The following is a 12,336-nucleotide window of genomic DNA, read 5'->3' on the forward strand; positions in this document are numbered from 1 at the left end:
TTCCCACCCTAATGCTGTCTACCCTGAGCAATCTCGCACTGTAATATATCAGCAGTCTTTTTTTCGTCAGAACAGCCAACGACTGAAATGGCCTTCCATTCGAAGTGGAAACTATCATCAATCCACTTCACTTCAAATCTGCCATCGAATATCATCTGTATCCGCATTAATGATGTTTTGTCAGCCCACCTCTCATTTTGAGGAATAATAAATAAATAAATAAATAAATAAATAAATAAATAAATAAATAAATAAATAAATAAATAAATAAATAAATAAATAAATAAATAAATAAATAAATAAATAAATAAATAAATAAATAAATAAATAAATAAATAAATAAATAAATAAATAAATAAATAAATAAATAATCCATTCGGGTGTTTCGAAACAGGAACTGGAAAACGAGATTCATTTTATAGACAACTAAACTTTTTTCGTGCGGTAAAAATGTACTCTAGCTCTATGCTGGCGATAATAACAAGCGATGCAATTGTGAAATGAGTGTGTTTTCCAGCTATCCCGTATGCGTTTCTGAGTATATTCTCTTTTGGTGCTTTCTGATTAAGTGCCGGTGACGGTCAAACATCAGATGAAAACCTTGTCCTTATAGTTTGCTCCCGTCATTGAAAATACAAGAGGGAAGCTATGAGTTGTGCCCGATTTCCACATTGGTCATTCTGGGAAGCAACCTAGATATAATTTCTAATAAATTTCAGTCCACTTGAGTAGCTCGTTCTGGTAACTACAGGGCATGGCTGAATGTTGTGTCTCATTTCCCATGGTAAACTTCAACTTGTCTCCAATTTTGGTAGTGAGTGTAAGTTGACGCCGGTAGCCATTCCTATCTGAATTCGCTGGGGCTTTGAGCTATACGCATGGTTTACCAAGGTGGAAAACCTGTGCTCAATGCCAAGGACGATTTTCGCTGGCCACGCCCAGTTGAGGGACGACTTTGTGAAAGGGTTGCTTTCTTCAGTCGACTCAAGGGACATTAAGTTTCTCCGTCAGCGGCAAGGTCAACATCGTTAGCCGTTATGCAATGAATGTGACTGACATGGAACAGCTAAGCTGACAGGTAAGAACGGAGCATTTTTCTTGAAGCCATTTTCTCTCCGGCGTTCTTTGATATGTTGCTTCTGACGACACTAAGTTGCCAACCTCCGTCTCCGTCGGGTGTGTCACTTGTCATCTGGCGCCACGCCGTCGTGGTGCGTCATTCTCTTGCTCTGCATGACTTTTTAGAGTTCCAAGCATTCTGTCTCTCTGTACTTTGATTCTATACGTTGGGAGGGCTGGCCGCCACCCATGTTTCCGTGGAAATGACGCCTCTTTCAAGCCTGTGTGCCTACAGCAGTATCTTTTTTTAACCTTCACAAATCAGGGAATGGAACAGTGGAGCTCATCATGCTGCAAAAATAGCCGTGAAGATTGGCCAGGTCACTTGTCGTACTTCCACAATCAATGAACTACTTTTCCTGCATTCATGTTTGTTTTAACGTGCCGTTATGTCCTACATCCTAGCTCCGTTGTCGTGCTCGCGAGTCAGTCGTGTAGAATATTGCCGAGCTTTACTCAACTTATGCGGGCTCTCGAGCTGAAGGTTAGACGCCGATCACCGCACTGACCGTCAGGAACAACGAGGCAGTGGAAAGTTAGTTTCGCTGGTAGGTCAGTGGAATGTGTCTCGATCCTCGTGCTATCTGCGCCCCTAATTTGATAATGTGGGCCGTTTTTCTCCTCAGCGGTGTCATGCTAGGTGATGTTTTTATTTTACCTCATTATAAAGCCGGGTAGTTATCTTTAGGTAACGTATACTACCGTCGCTCCAGATGAAATTCCCCAGTGGAAGGAATTGTTGACGAATATGTGAGAGTCCTTCAATTTGCCGCCACGAATGCTGTACCGCTTAGGGCGAACATAACGTCTTTTTGGTGGGCTAAACATTTCAAACCTTCCGCCGGCGTCATCGTTACAGAAGCGTTGGCTTTGGTCTTTCTGTTGACAACAGGACAATCTGCGGCTAGCAAAAGGGCTTTGAGATGAAAATGAGGACACCGTAGTGAACTATGGATGACGTTAAGTGGCACGAAGGTAGCAGGTTGAGTTAGGAAACAAAATTAGCTAATTATAGCCTTTCGGAAATGCGGAAAAAGAAATGAACGTGCTCAAGACATGTAATGTGAAGAGAAGATAACCGCTGCTCTCTTTGAGTAACGAAGCGAGCTCAGACATAAAAGGTATATATGGAGTACGAGGCTCAATGGAATCAGACGGGCATATATGTTTAGGAAGATTTCAGGGAGTGGGATGCCGCAGCTGTTGCAGTGCATAGTTAACTGGATGGCTACTTGAGAGTCTTTGTCATGTAATCGATTTAGTTCGGCTGGTCGTGGCGACGGCTTTTGCGGGCGGATCTGATCAGGTACCCACCGCCTACGACTATCTTCGCGCCTAGTTAGCACTGCTAAAATGTGCGCGCTGCGTGCTTGAATTCAGGAAATAAGGCAGGTGTAATCTCTGTCGACCTTGCAAGCATGTCGTAGGTGGTTATGCGATTTACGTAGCACTTTCTTTAACAAGAGGAAATCTCATTCCTTAAAAATTTCTGGGTGCTTGATTATCACTACTAAGTAGTAATTATGAAGGGCTAGAGAAGCTGAGACAGTTGATTGCAGCAGTAGCGGATATTTTCTGTTTAGATTTTCGAAAGCCTCGGCTGAACATTTTTCATCTTAGGATCCAGCCATTGTACCTTATTGTTTCTTTCGGAAGATGCCTATATATTGTGCAATCGACGGACCGAGTTCCAGCTGCTGGTTAACGTTAGCTGTATTTGTCGATGTTTGCTTTGTCTAGTCTCGAAGGCGCTTGTATCTCGCAATCCATGAAATACCCTAAAACTTGGGTGCGAATGGCACAACGCCATAAGGCGGCCTTGCGCAGTCATTTTTGACACGTGTTGCTTTCCAAAACGCGAAAGAAGAGAGCTGGAGAGTGCGTCATTTTTCTCTTTTTCCTGCTGATAATTTCGGTTGAATCCATTGTGTTTCTTTTTGATTTTGACGTTGTCTTTCACCTAGAGATCACTGGAGCGTACGCACACAAGGAGCCGATAGAAAAAAGCAGGATGTGCACTCAAATGCCGCCATTCATCCACTGCATGTGCTGCTTCATTATTTTTGTGTCAGTCCTCAGTGACCAATACGCATCCTCACAGAAAAAAAATAAGGTTGTCTTAACTTTCGTTATTTTCTGTAGCATTGCTAGCAGATTATTTTTAGTGCTGTAATTCGATTCAGCCATATATGGGCTGTTTTCGCGTTTTGACAAAATCTAAAGCGCGGCCAACACCTTCACCGCAAACCGAGTAGAAGGAGCCTTTCGAGCTGGCCCGCGGCCGAAGGTAGACCTGGTGGCACGTACAGGACCACAGATCGATGCACCAAATGAAGCGCAACAATTTATAATTGGAAATATGAACTGAAACTGAGTGTGTAGGCGGAAGTCATGCAAAAAAATTGGAGGAACCACGAGAGCTCCCACTGCTGCTATACTCTTCGTATAAAAAGGCATGCCTGAAAGAAGTTCTCAGGTGAGCAGGCAAGCATATCATACGAGGCACTGTATGCATATTTCGAAAATCGTCGCTGCATCGATAAAAAAACATTGATATGTAGTTTTGCCCATTTTCGTGCTCTATTCATTTTAGCGCGCTAGTTACGAGAACTGGTGCTCTGCTTTAACATCAGAAAAAAAGACTATATTTATGCCATTCATGTGTGGCAGCTATATAAGAGGAGGGAAGGACACTGCGTGGGTGTCGCTAAGACTGAACAGTAAACTGGTTCGATCATGCTCCGCTCATTTTCGGTTAATCGGATCACGCAGCCGTGAGGGTTGGCGTGAACAGTGAACCTTGACGCTGCCTCAGGCATAAGGATCGCTCAAGTAACCTTCCATCCACTTGATCAGACGCGGCGGTATGCATTTTTTCTTATGACGCAGTATAGTGAACAATCTATAGGGCTGGTGGGAAAAGCCGGCACAGCACGTGTGGAGAACGCAAGGCGCTAACAAAATAGAAAGACAGTGTCCAATTATATTTTTCTCTCACTAATGCACGCGTAAACGCAATTTGCACTTTTTACTATTTCAGTGTCATTCTAACACATATAGACGCAAAAAGAAGCGCGTATAGCAAGTGATTTTAGTGTAATTTCCGAGCCCTTTTTATCCCAATGCAACAATTCGGGAAGACTGCTCACACGTTTAAAGAGGCGAACAGAAAGGTTTGGCAGGTTTATCAACTAAGTACATAGTTTAGCGACCCTTAGTGCGTCATCTGCAGTTACGTTTAGGTTCTTTGCAGCGACAGATCTTCGTCTTTGAGAAAGAGCGTCAGAAACTAGGAGCATAATTTTATATGAATCCACGCTCTTCTGATTATCACAGAGTTGTCGCAGTTTCTGTAATGCGCTCGCAGTCGTAAAAAAACATGCGGACTTTTTTGGGTTAGATGCGCCAGTTGGCCGCTTTCTTGCTATATATTGCTTAAAACCGCACTGATAATGGATTAGAAGACCAAATAGAAGAAATCAGCGTTTGCGTCAATTTCATCTTACTATGCACTCCTTCGGCGCTCTTTTAGTTATTACGCTTGATTTAAGTGTAAATGACGCTCGAAGGTGTATAAAGTGTCGCCAGACCACCTGCCACAAGGAGGCTCGTTAACTTCACTACTTTCTCCATTGTCCATCCTTCTCGTTCTTTTTAAAATTTACAATGTCTATGACGCATTGCGTAGAAATGCCGTATAATTTTGAAATAAAAGTTTGGGTCTTGAAAGCTTTGCCGATGCCTATTGAAATCACGTATTTCTTTAAAGGCGTTTAGTTGGGCCCTGCCACCACCGTTAGATCTTTACAGGCCTTAAGACCCGGAAAACCAATTTTATCACCTGCAAACTCCGCGAGAACTGACTGAACTGGCGAATAAGGCTGCCCTTGTGAACTACTTTTCGATAAGGCCACAGCCGTCACATTCCGGAGCGATCAGAAACATTTTAGAGATGTTCCGTATAGACATAGCATGTGCGCATGCATCCCGTTTGTCCCATGAAATAGGAAATAAGTATTTTGTGAAAAAGAAGAATATGCGTGCAATAAAGAAAAATGTTGCACTTTAGACGTTTCGTATTTGCACCAAGTAGCTGTATCAGATTTGTGCTGCTATGTCATGTGGCGCCTCCTTTTGCTCTTCTCTACATAAGGCGGGTGACGTTGCAAGGAACACACAGCTGCTAGTTCGCGCCTGCCAATCTATGAGTTCCATTCGTTCTCCTTCCTTGTCCCATTTAGATTATAACACAACTAGTGATGCACCTGCCGACAACACACGCTCGCTCTCTGAAGTGAGCTCCAACGTACTACAAAGAAGGCTTTCAGAGCAGTTCTTCAATGGAGGTACCGAACAAACAGCCCATAGTGTACTTCCTGCGATATCTGGCTGCTGGGGAAGTCTCCACTTCCCGAAGCCTGGAGTACTGTACACACGATAGTTTTCGCGTGGTCGTTCTCGCCTCTTACAATGTAAACAACCGGAGTGTGGAAAGTACAACAGAATAAAATCAGGAAAAACACACCCCAGACAGTGTACACCAGCGTTGGCAAGTAGGCCTTCGACAGCATTTGCCGCACAAAAGCACCGCAGCACCACAACGAAAGCGGAAAAGGAGTGCCCGACTGGAGCTAATTCTTATCAGGACGCTCCTTGTAACACAGTATTCCCTTGTCGCTGTTTTTGCTGTGAAAAGTCTTATACAGCGCGTTTTCAACTGTTTGCGACACTAAGCATGGCTGCACGTAGGCAAATAGCAGCGCTATGGTTTGAACTACAATTTGTCTTTAACAGAGTGCTCCTCTAGAAGCTTCTAGAATCTTCTAGAAGTGCTTCTTTGAAAGAATAAATTTTAAAAACGATCTACGTGACGTCTAACATCAAACTCTGACTGTAACTCCTTGCACTCGGTGATTCGTGCAGACCTTTGTAATTTTAAGCTCCGTATTTTTTCGATCAAGACTAGAGAGCCATGAAATGAAGAATTATGCCAGCGGTCGATGCATACCACTGCTTCAGAGCCCGACGGGGAGCTATAGATTGAAAATCTCTGCTTTCTATTGGAACAGACAAATCTGCTGTCACGCATTACGGCAGATTTCCACAAGAAGACATGTTTCTTTTCCTACTATAACATGCTCTACATTCGCCCGTCCTGGAGAGACAGCGCTCGAGTATTTTTTGAGGCGGAAGCTTCACTACACCAGCCAGCTTGAGCCTTCAGCCTCAGTATCGGTAGATGTCATTAGGGTCATTGGCAGCTGATATGGCGGCGCACTTACTTAACGTTGGCTGACATTACGTTTGAACGGAGCTGCCAACTCGGCCTCTGCTTTCATATGGGAGAGTGATATCAGACTGAGCCTGCAAGGACCCTTGCATTCCCGTTATCACTAGGCCACGTAGACACGTTGATATGGCTTGGTTAAAGCAGGGCCTTGTATGTAGGCTAGTAGACTAGCCCACGCTATTGAGTCATACGCTTAAAGGCGGGGATTAAGTGTCCTCCATAATTCGCCGCAGGCGTAGCCAGGCAAAAGAAGCTTCCGCTTCCATCGAGGTTTAACCAGAGCTAAACCACAGCTAATTAATTTATCTATACTTGGAGGCTTTTCCTGTGATATGTGCAGCATGGGAGAAGGCAACACCATGCAACAGGATTTATGTTTATTCGTGGTAAAAGAGAGCAATAAGATCAAATGTGACAAAATAACTTGTGGAAAAGAAATGCATTGGGTTGAAGCCTACACTTGTAGGACGGATTCACTTATGCTCAACGAACATAATGAAGGATAGCAATCGCGTTGTATTTACTTTCGAAAAAAGAAAACAGATATTCAGGTTTGTTGCACTAGATATAACACAAATTGCCTGATAAATTATACACCTCCGATGGTAAAGGAAACCACAGTCGTTGCCATGGTATGGAAGTCAAGCGGCCGCAGTAAAGAGTGAGGTAATACTGTACAAATTCCTCAGCTCTTCAAGCCCCACCGTTTCTTCCCCGGCCATTTTGAAATGCTACTTAAGTTTTAGCGAGGTCGCTATCAAACTCTCGCTTCTTAACGCTTCTGCTAATAAAAATTGCGGCGGCGCGGGCACAAAGGCTCCAGCATTGAAGTCGTAGTTACCGTATGTAATCATCTTACAGGTCACACGAAAGCGTAAACACCGGAAAGTATTTGAACATCTGAATTGGTGCGTTGCTCTTTCTGACTTCAGACATAAATACGAGGCTTCTAAAGGCACCTGTGCTTTGTACCTATTTTGCGCATTTTTACAGAAACTATAGCAACATTGTCCGTAGTCCATTACTTCAAGGTATTATTGCGACTCATAAAGCTTAATAAAGCCCTTCTCCCAGTCAATTTGCCATTTGCTTTCTACTTGACCACATCTAAGCGTTCTATTCCTTCTTTAATTAAGCGAATTCATCATCATCATCATCATAATCATCATCATCACCAGCCGTACTATGTCCACTGTAGGGCGAACGCCTCTCCCATATTTGTCCAATTAACCGTGTCCTGAGCTTGCTGCATCCATTTGACCCCTGCGAACTTCCTGATCTCATCCGTGCACCTAACTTTCTGTCGCCCCCTGCTGCGATTTTCTTCCCTTGAAATCCAATTTCTTAACTATAAGCGACCATCGGTTGTCCTCTCTTCGCACTACGTGCCCCGCCCTTTATTCTTCTTGATTTACACTAGAATGTCATTAACTCGAGTTGTTTCTCTGATCCACTCTGCATGCTTCTTATCCACCTCTTAACGTTATACCTACCAATTTATGCTCCATAGCCCTCTGCGTTGGCCTTAACCTAAGTAGAACCCTTTTTCGTTAGCCTCCACGTTTTAGCCCCATAGGTGAGTACAGGTAAGATGCAACTGTTATATACTTTCCTCTTGAGCGATGCCGGTAAGCTGCTACTCATAATCTGCGAGTGTTTGTGAAATGCACTCCATCCCATCTTATTCTCTGAGCTATATCTCTTTCACGGTCCGGATCTGCGGTCACTACGTGCCTCAAGTAGACATATTCATCTACGACTTTCAGTGTTTTTCCACCTATTGCACACTGCTGTTCCTTCCCTATGCTGTTGAACATTATCATAATCTTCTGCATATTCATGTTTAAGCCCACCTATCTTTTTTCCTGTCTAGTTCATCAATAATTATTTTTAGTTCATCCCCTGAGTTGCTTAGCAAGACAATGTCATCAGCGAATCGCAGATTACTGAGGTATTGTCCATCCACCCTTATCCCTAACTGCTCTCATTTCAAGTCTCTGAAAACTTCCTTTAAGCAAGCTGTGAACAGTACAAGGGAGATCGTGTCTTCTTGCCTGACCCCTTTCTTTATGGGACTTTTGTTACTTTCTTTATGCAGAACAATGCTTGTTGTGCAGCCACTGCATATATATCTTCCAGTACTTTCACGTATGGCTCGTCTACACCCTGATTTCGCAATGCCTGCATGACTGCCGACGTTTCTACTGAGTCAAACGCTTTTCATAATCAATAAATCCTATGTATAAAGGCTGGTTTTATTCCGAACATTTTTCTATCACCTGGTTGATGGTAGGGATATGACCGATAGTAGAGTACCGTTTCCGAAAACCTACTGGATCTTTTGCTTGATTGAAGTCTAAGGTTGTCCTGATTCTGTTAGCGATTACCTTAGTAACTACCTTGTACGTAATGGATAGGAAGCTGATTGGTCTGTAATTTTCGAAATAATTAGCATCTTTTTTCCTATGAAAAAGGTAATGTTAGCGTTCTTTCATGATCTCGTCACCGTCGATTACACCAGGCATTGCGTATGCAGCGAATTCATCACACACAATTACGCGGTCGCAAGCAGTCATAGCCTAAAATATCTTAAACGCTAAGACCGTATTCAGCTGAACACGATGCTTATTTCTTCCCTATAGCAGGTTTGCATTACTAATAATGAGACGTATAGTGACACCAATATTTCGACCCATGATTAGCTTTATTCTAGGGCGAAAACAGGAACGAGAAGAGGATGCTGCCAATTTTACGATTTTTTTTTGTGGTTTATTGTACTAGGGTTCTTTTTTAGTCATGAACTACCAACAACCCAAAAGTCCACTATATACGACATAATTATGCGTGTGCCACTGCAGTCTTTAGTTGATAACGTCCATATCCGGCTAATGGACGTGCAACTCAAGCACCACTTACCTTCTACGCCATGCAAGGATTACAGCCGACCAGATGGCTAATGTAAACACTTGCAGGAGATAGCAAATCAAGAAGTTCGTTCGTGCACGGGCTGCGGTGTCTAGCTTTAATATCACCTGTTATCTTCCGCCATATCTATAATTAAATATAATGCTCTCGACTCCGATATAATTCGACAAAGAGATAGTCGCAACTGTGCAACACATCGCAATAAAACTAGATCACGCAGTACAGTTCTAAGCACCTTTGGACAACGATATTTTCGCCTTTCTTTCATATCCACGTCGCCATTTTAATGTTTGCTTTGCTACCAAGTTCGCATATGTCTCGTAAGAAATTTTATACCCGTGAACCGCTCCTCTTTTGCAAATAGGCGACATCAGTGCGTGCACATTGCACCTGTACTGAGAATTTTTCACCGACATCTTTTAACCCTCTAGTTATTTCATTATCCCGTACAAAGCGGGCTGCTGTGTTGCAAGTTGACGCTTGCAAGCGACGAGTGCAAGACACGCCTTCTCGAGGCTTCACGTGTTCGCGGTGCGCTGGTCTTGCAACACGCCGTAAAGCGGCGCCCGTATTTTCGCGTTAAAGCGCGGCACCTCGCACTTTCCTCTCTGGGCCATTTTATGCTTCAAGGGCAGAACGAGTCCCGTCCACAAATTGCGAGGCGCGGAAACGACCAATTTTATGGCGACGCTTTAGGGCACGGCTAAGCGCTCTTGCCGACACGCTGCTGGAGTCATTGTTAACGGCTCAACGTTTGTCAACAGAGCTATCTCCTGCCGGAAAAGCTTAAGGCGCGCACTTTCGTAGAAACCTCCGCTAAAGCTATTAATACATTACTAAAAAAAAAAGAAAGAAAGATACGCTAAGAGAAAGGTTGCGGCGGCTTAAATACGCGCTGCATAATTGAACAGAGGGACTACATGTTCTTTGGGGAAGGCATGAATGATGCGTGAATATACATGCTTCTTTGATAATATCTGAGGTAGGTGACGGAACCTCCAAGCAAGACAACTCTGTTGAGATTTGGACGGGAAAAATATGCTTTTAAAAGCTGCTGCACTAATGATAAGGTGGAGGAACGGAGAAATTTAAAGCTGTACACGTTTAAGTCCAGTTAATGCAATGGTGCTTAGAAAGAAACGATGTTAACCGTTCTGCGCATCCTGCGCCATATTCTGCGTTGCTCGTTTCACAGAAAACGAGTTTCGAATTATATTGAGACATCATTGAAGTGACAGCGGTTCGGTAGCTGCCTTCTGCTTGAAGAACTTTCCTCAAGAACAAAAAAGGACTTCATGTGGAAAAATCACAGCTTTTGCCAACATGATAAGTGACGCGCGTAACGTCTCTAAACAATAAGACATTAGTTAACGTCACCATAAAATCGAAAGCAAGCTCAGCGAACTGGAAAAGAAAGAGAAATGTAGAATTGGAGAACAGAATGAACTTCACAAAATGAGCCAGAAGTTTCCCCTTCGATACACGCTACGTTACGTATCTCGTCCCCTTTTCGACAGAAGGGAGTATCCACAAGGGAGGTTCCACCATAAATCCAAGAAATGTTGACAACGAGCAAAAAGCAGCAGCTGCTGGCAGAATAAAGATGAAACTTAGTGTACCGCGTAAGGATGAACACATAACATTAAAGAACTGGATAAACTAGGCGGCACAAACTAAATACTGGTATCAGGGGGACATGCTTTGCTAAGTTATGCGCCTCCTTTCTGACACAGATCAAGACGACCAGTCCCTAAAACTACCTTCCAGTGCCCGAAATCTTTCCGACTGTTCGACAGTGAATAGGCAACAGCGAAGAACGCGCTTAACGGAGCATGATTATCATGGACAGTGTTCAGTCGATAGAGTCCCTGCTGTCCATCCCGCGTGAGTGACAGGAGGCGGCGGTGATGAAGCCATCCGGGAAGAACTCACCTGTGCCGCCGCGTCCGCCGCAGTCGACTGCTGCTGCTGCTGGAGTTCGGGTGTCGTCGGACGGCACGTGCGGGAAGCCCCGGACGCCAGCGCGCACGCACCCGCGTGCACCGCCCTTGCCCCGCAGGAACAGCTGGCGCAGGCGCCACCTCGCGGAGACCTCGGCGCCGGCGCCGCGGCGGAAGGCCGATAAGACCAAGACGGCAAGCGACGCCCGGAGGAAGGCACCAGGTGAGCCGGACGCCAGTACACTGTGCCAGCCAACGGGACTCGCCGGAGGGTCAACGATCGGTCGCACTGTCTTACTGTTACTGGCCCCGTACAAAACTGGTGATCAAGCCGAAGACACGTTGTGCGTGCAGTGCGGGGGCGAATGCGTCTGCCCCTACATGCACTGGATAAGGACTTAACCACACGTTCAGTTTCTATTCATTCTACTTCGATACAGGAGCAGTGGGTCACTTATTCGCATTTATTGTTTCAATTGAAAGGAGGTGATAACACGATGTCTCGTATTTTGGTTATTGATGAAGCAGCTCGACGCTGTGCGGTTTTTATTTCGTGATACATTTCTGAGCTACGGAGAAGACTGGCTTTCTTCGGCAAGACCATTCACTTTTGCCTCTTTCATTTCTTCCCTATCTGGCCTTCTCTGTTCATTTCTAGAGACGTATACATTCTCCGTTGTCCGTCAAGCACCAACCAATCGAATATTGTGCGTTCATTCACTGTCGGCTGGCTTCTGAACTGTAAACATCTCGGTCAGTTAAAAACAGCGGACCCAAGCCGTTACGAAAGCGTTTTAGCGCGGGCGCTTTTCAAACAAGAGTGCTTCCACACGCCCGAAGGAGGGACAATAATAGGCGAGGAAGGGAGAGGGAAAAACGAAGAACAAAATAAATGGTCCGCACGAGCCCTAAAATCCTGGACTTGCTGCCACAATGACGCAAGATGTGTCTTGCTTCGTGAAGAACGTGAAGTTATTTCCCGGTGTCCGGTGTAAGGTCCTCAGACGTGCGTCGAACACCCAATAAGCTGGCGTATACGCGCGCTCTATCCACTAGTGCGGC

At 44.5% G+C, this 12,336-nt stretch overlaps 1 protein-coding gene across 1 annotated transcript in view; it reads right to left on the bottom strand.

Annotated features, from left to right (window-relative positions):
* LOC146185338 (proclotting enzyme-like) overlaps positions 1–11,422 on the bottom strand; it is a 37,046-nt gene extending 25,624 nt beyond the window's left edge. Inside the window, exon 1 of the mRNA XM_084606283.1 lies at positions 11,267–11,422. The gene's annotated coding sequence lies outside the window, so the exon portion shown is untranslated. The remainder of the gene's footprint in view (positions 1–11,266) is intronic.
* Between the last annotated feature and the right edge of the window lie 914 nt (positions 11,423–12,336).

This window comes from Amblyomma maculatum, chromosome 6, assembly GCF_055883805.1.
Source record: "Amblyomma maculatum isolate TAMU_Amacu chromosome 6, ASM5588380v1, whole genome shotgun sequence".
NCBI lineage: Eukaryota > Metazoa > Arthropoda > Arachnida > Ixodida > Ixodidae > Amblyomma > Amblyomma maculatum.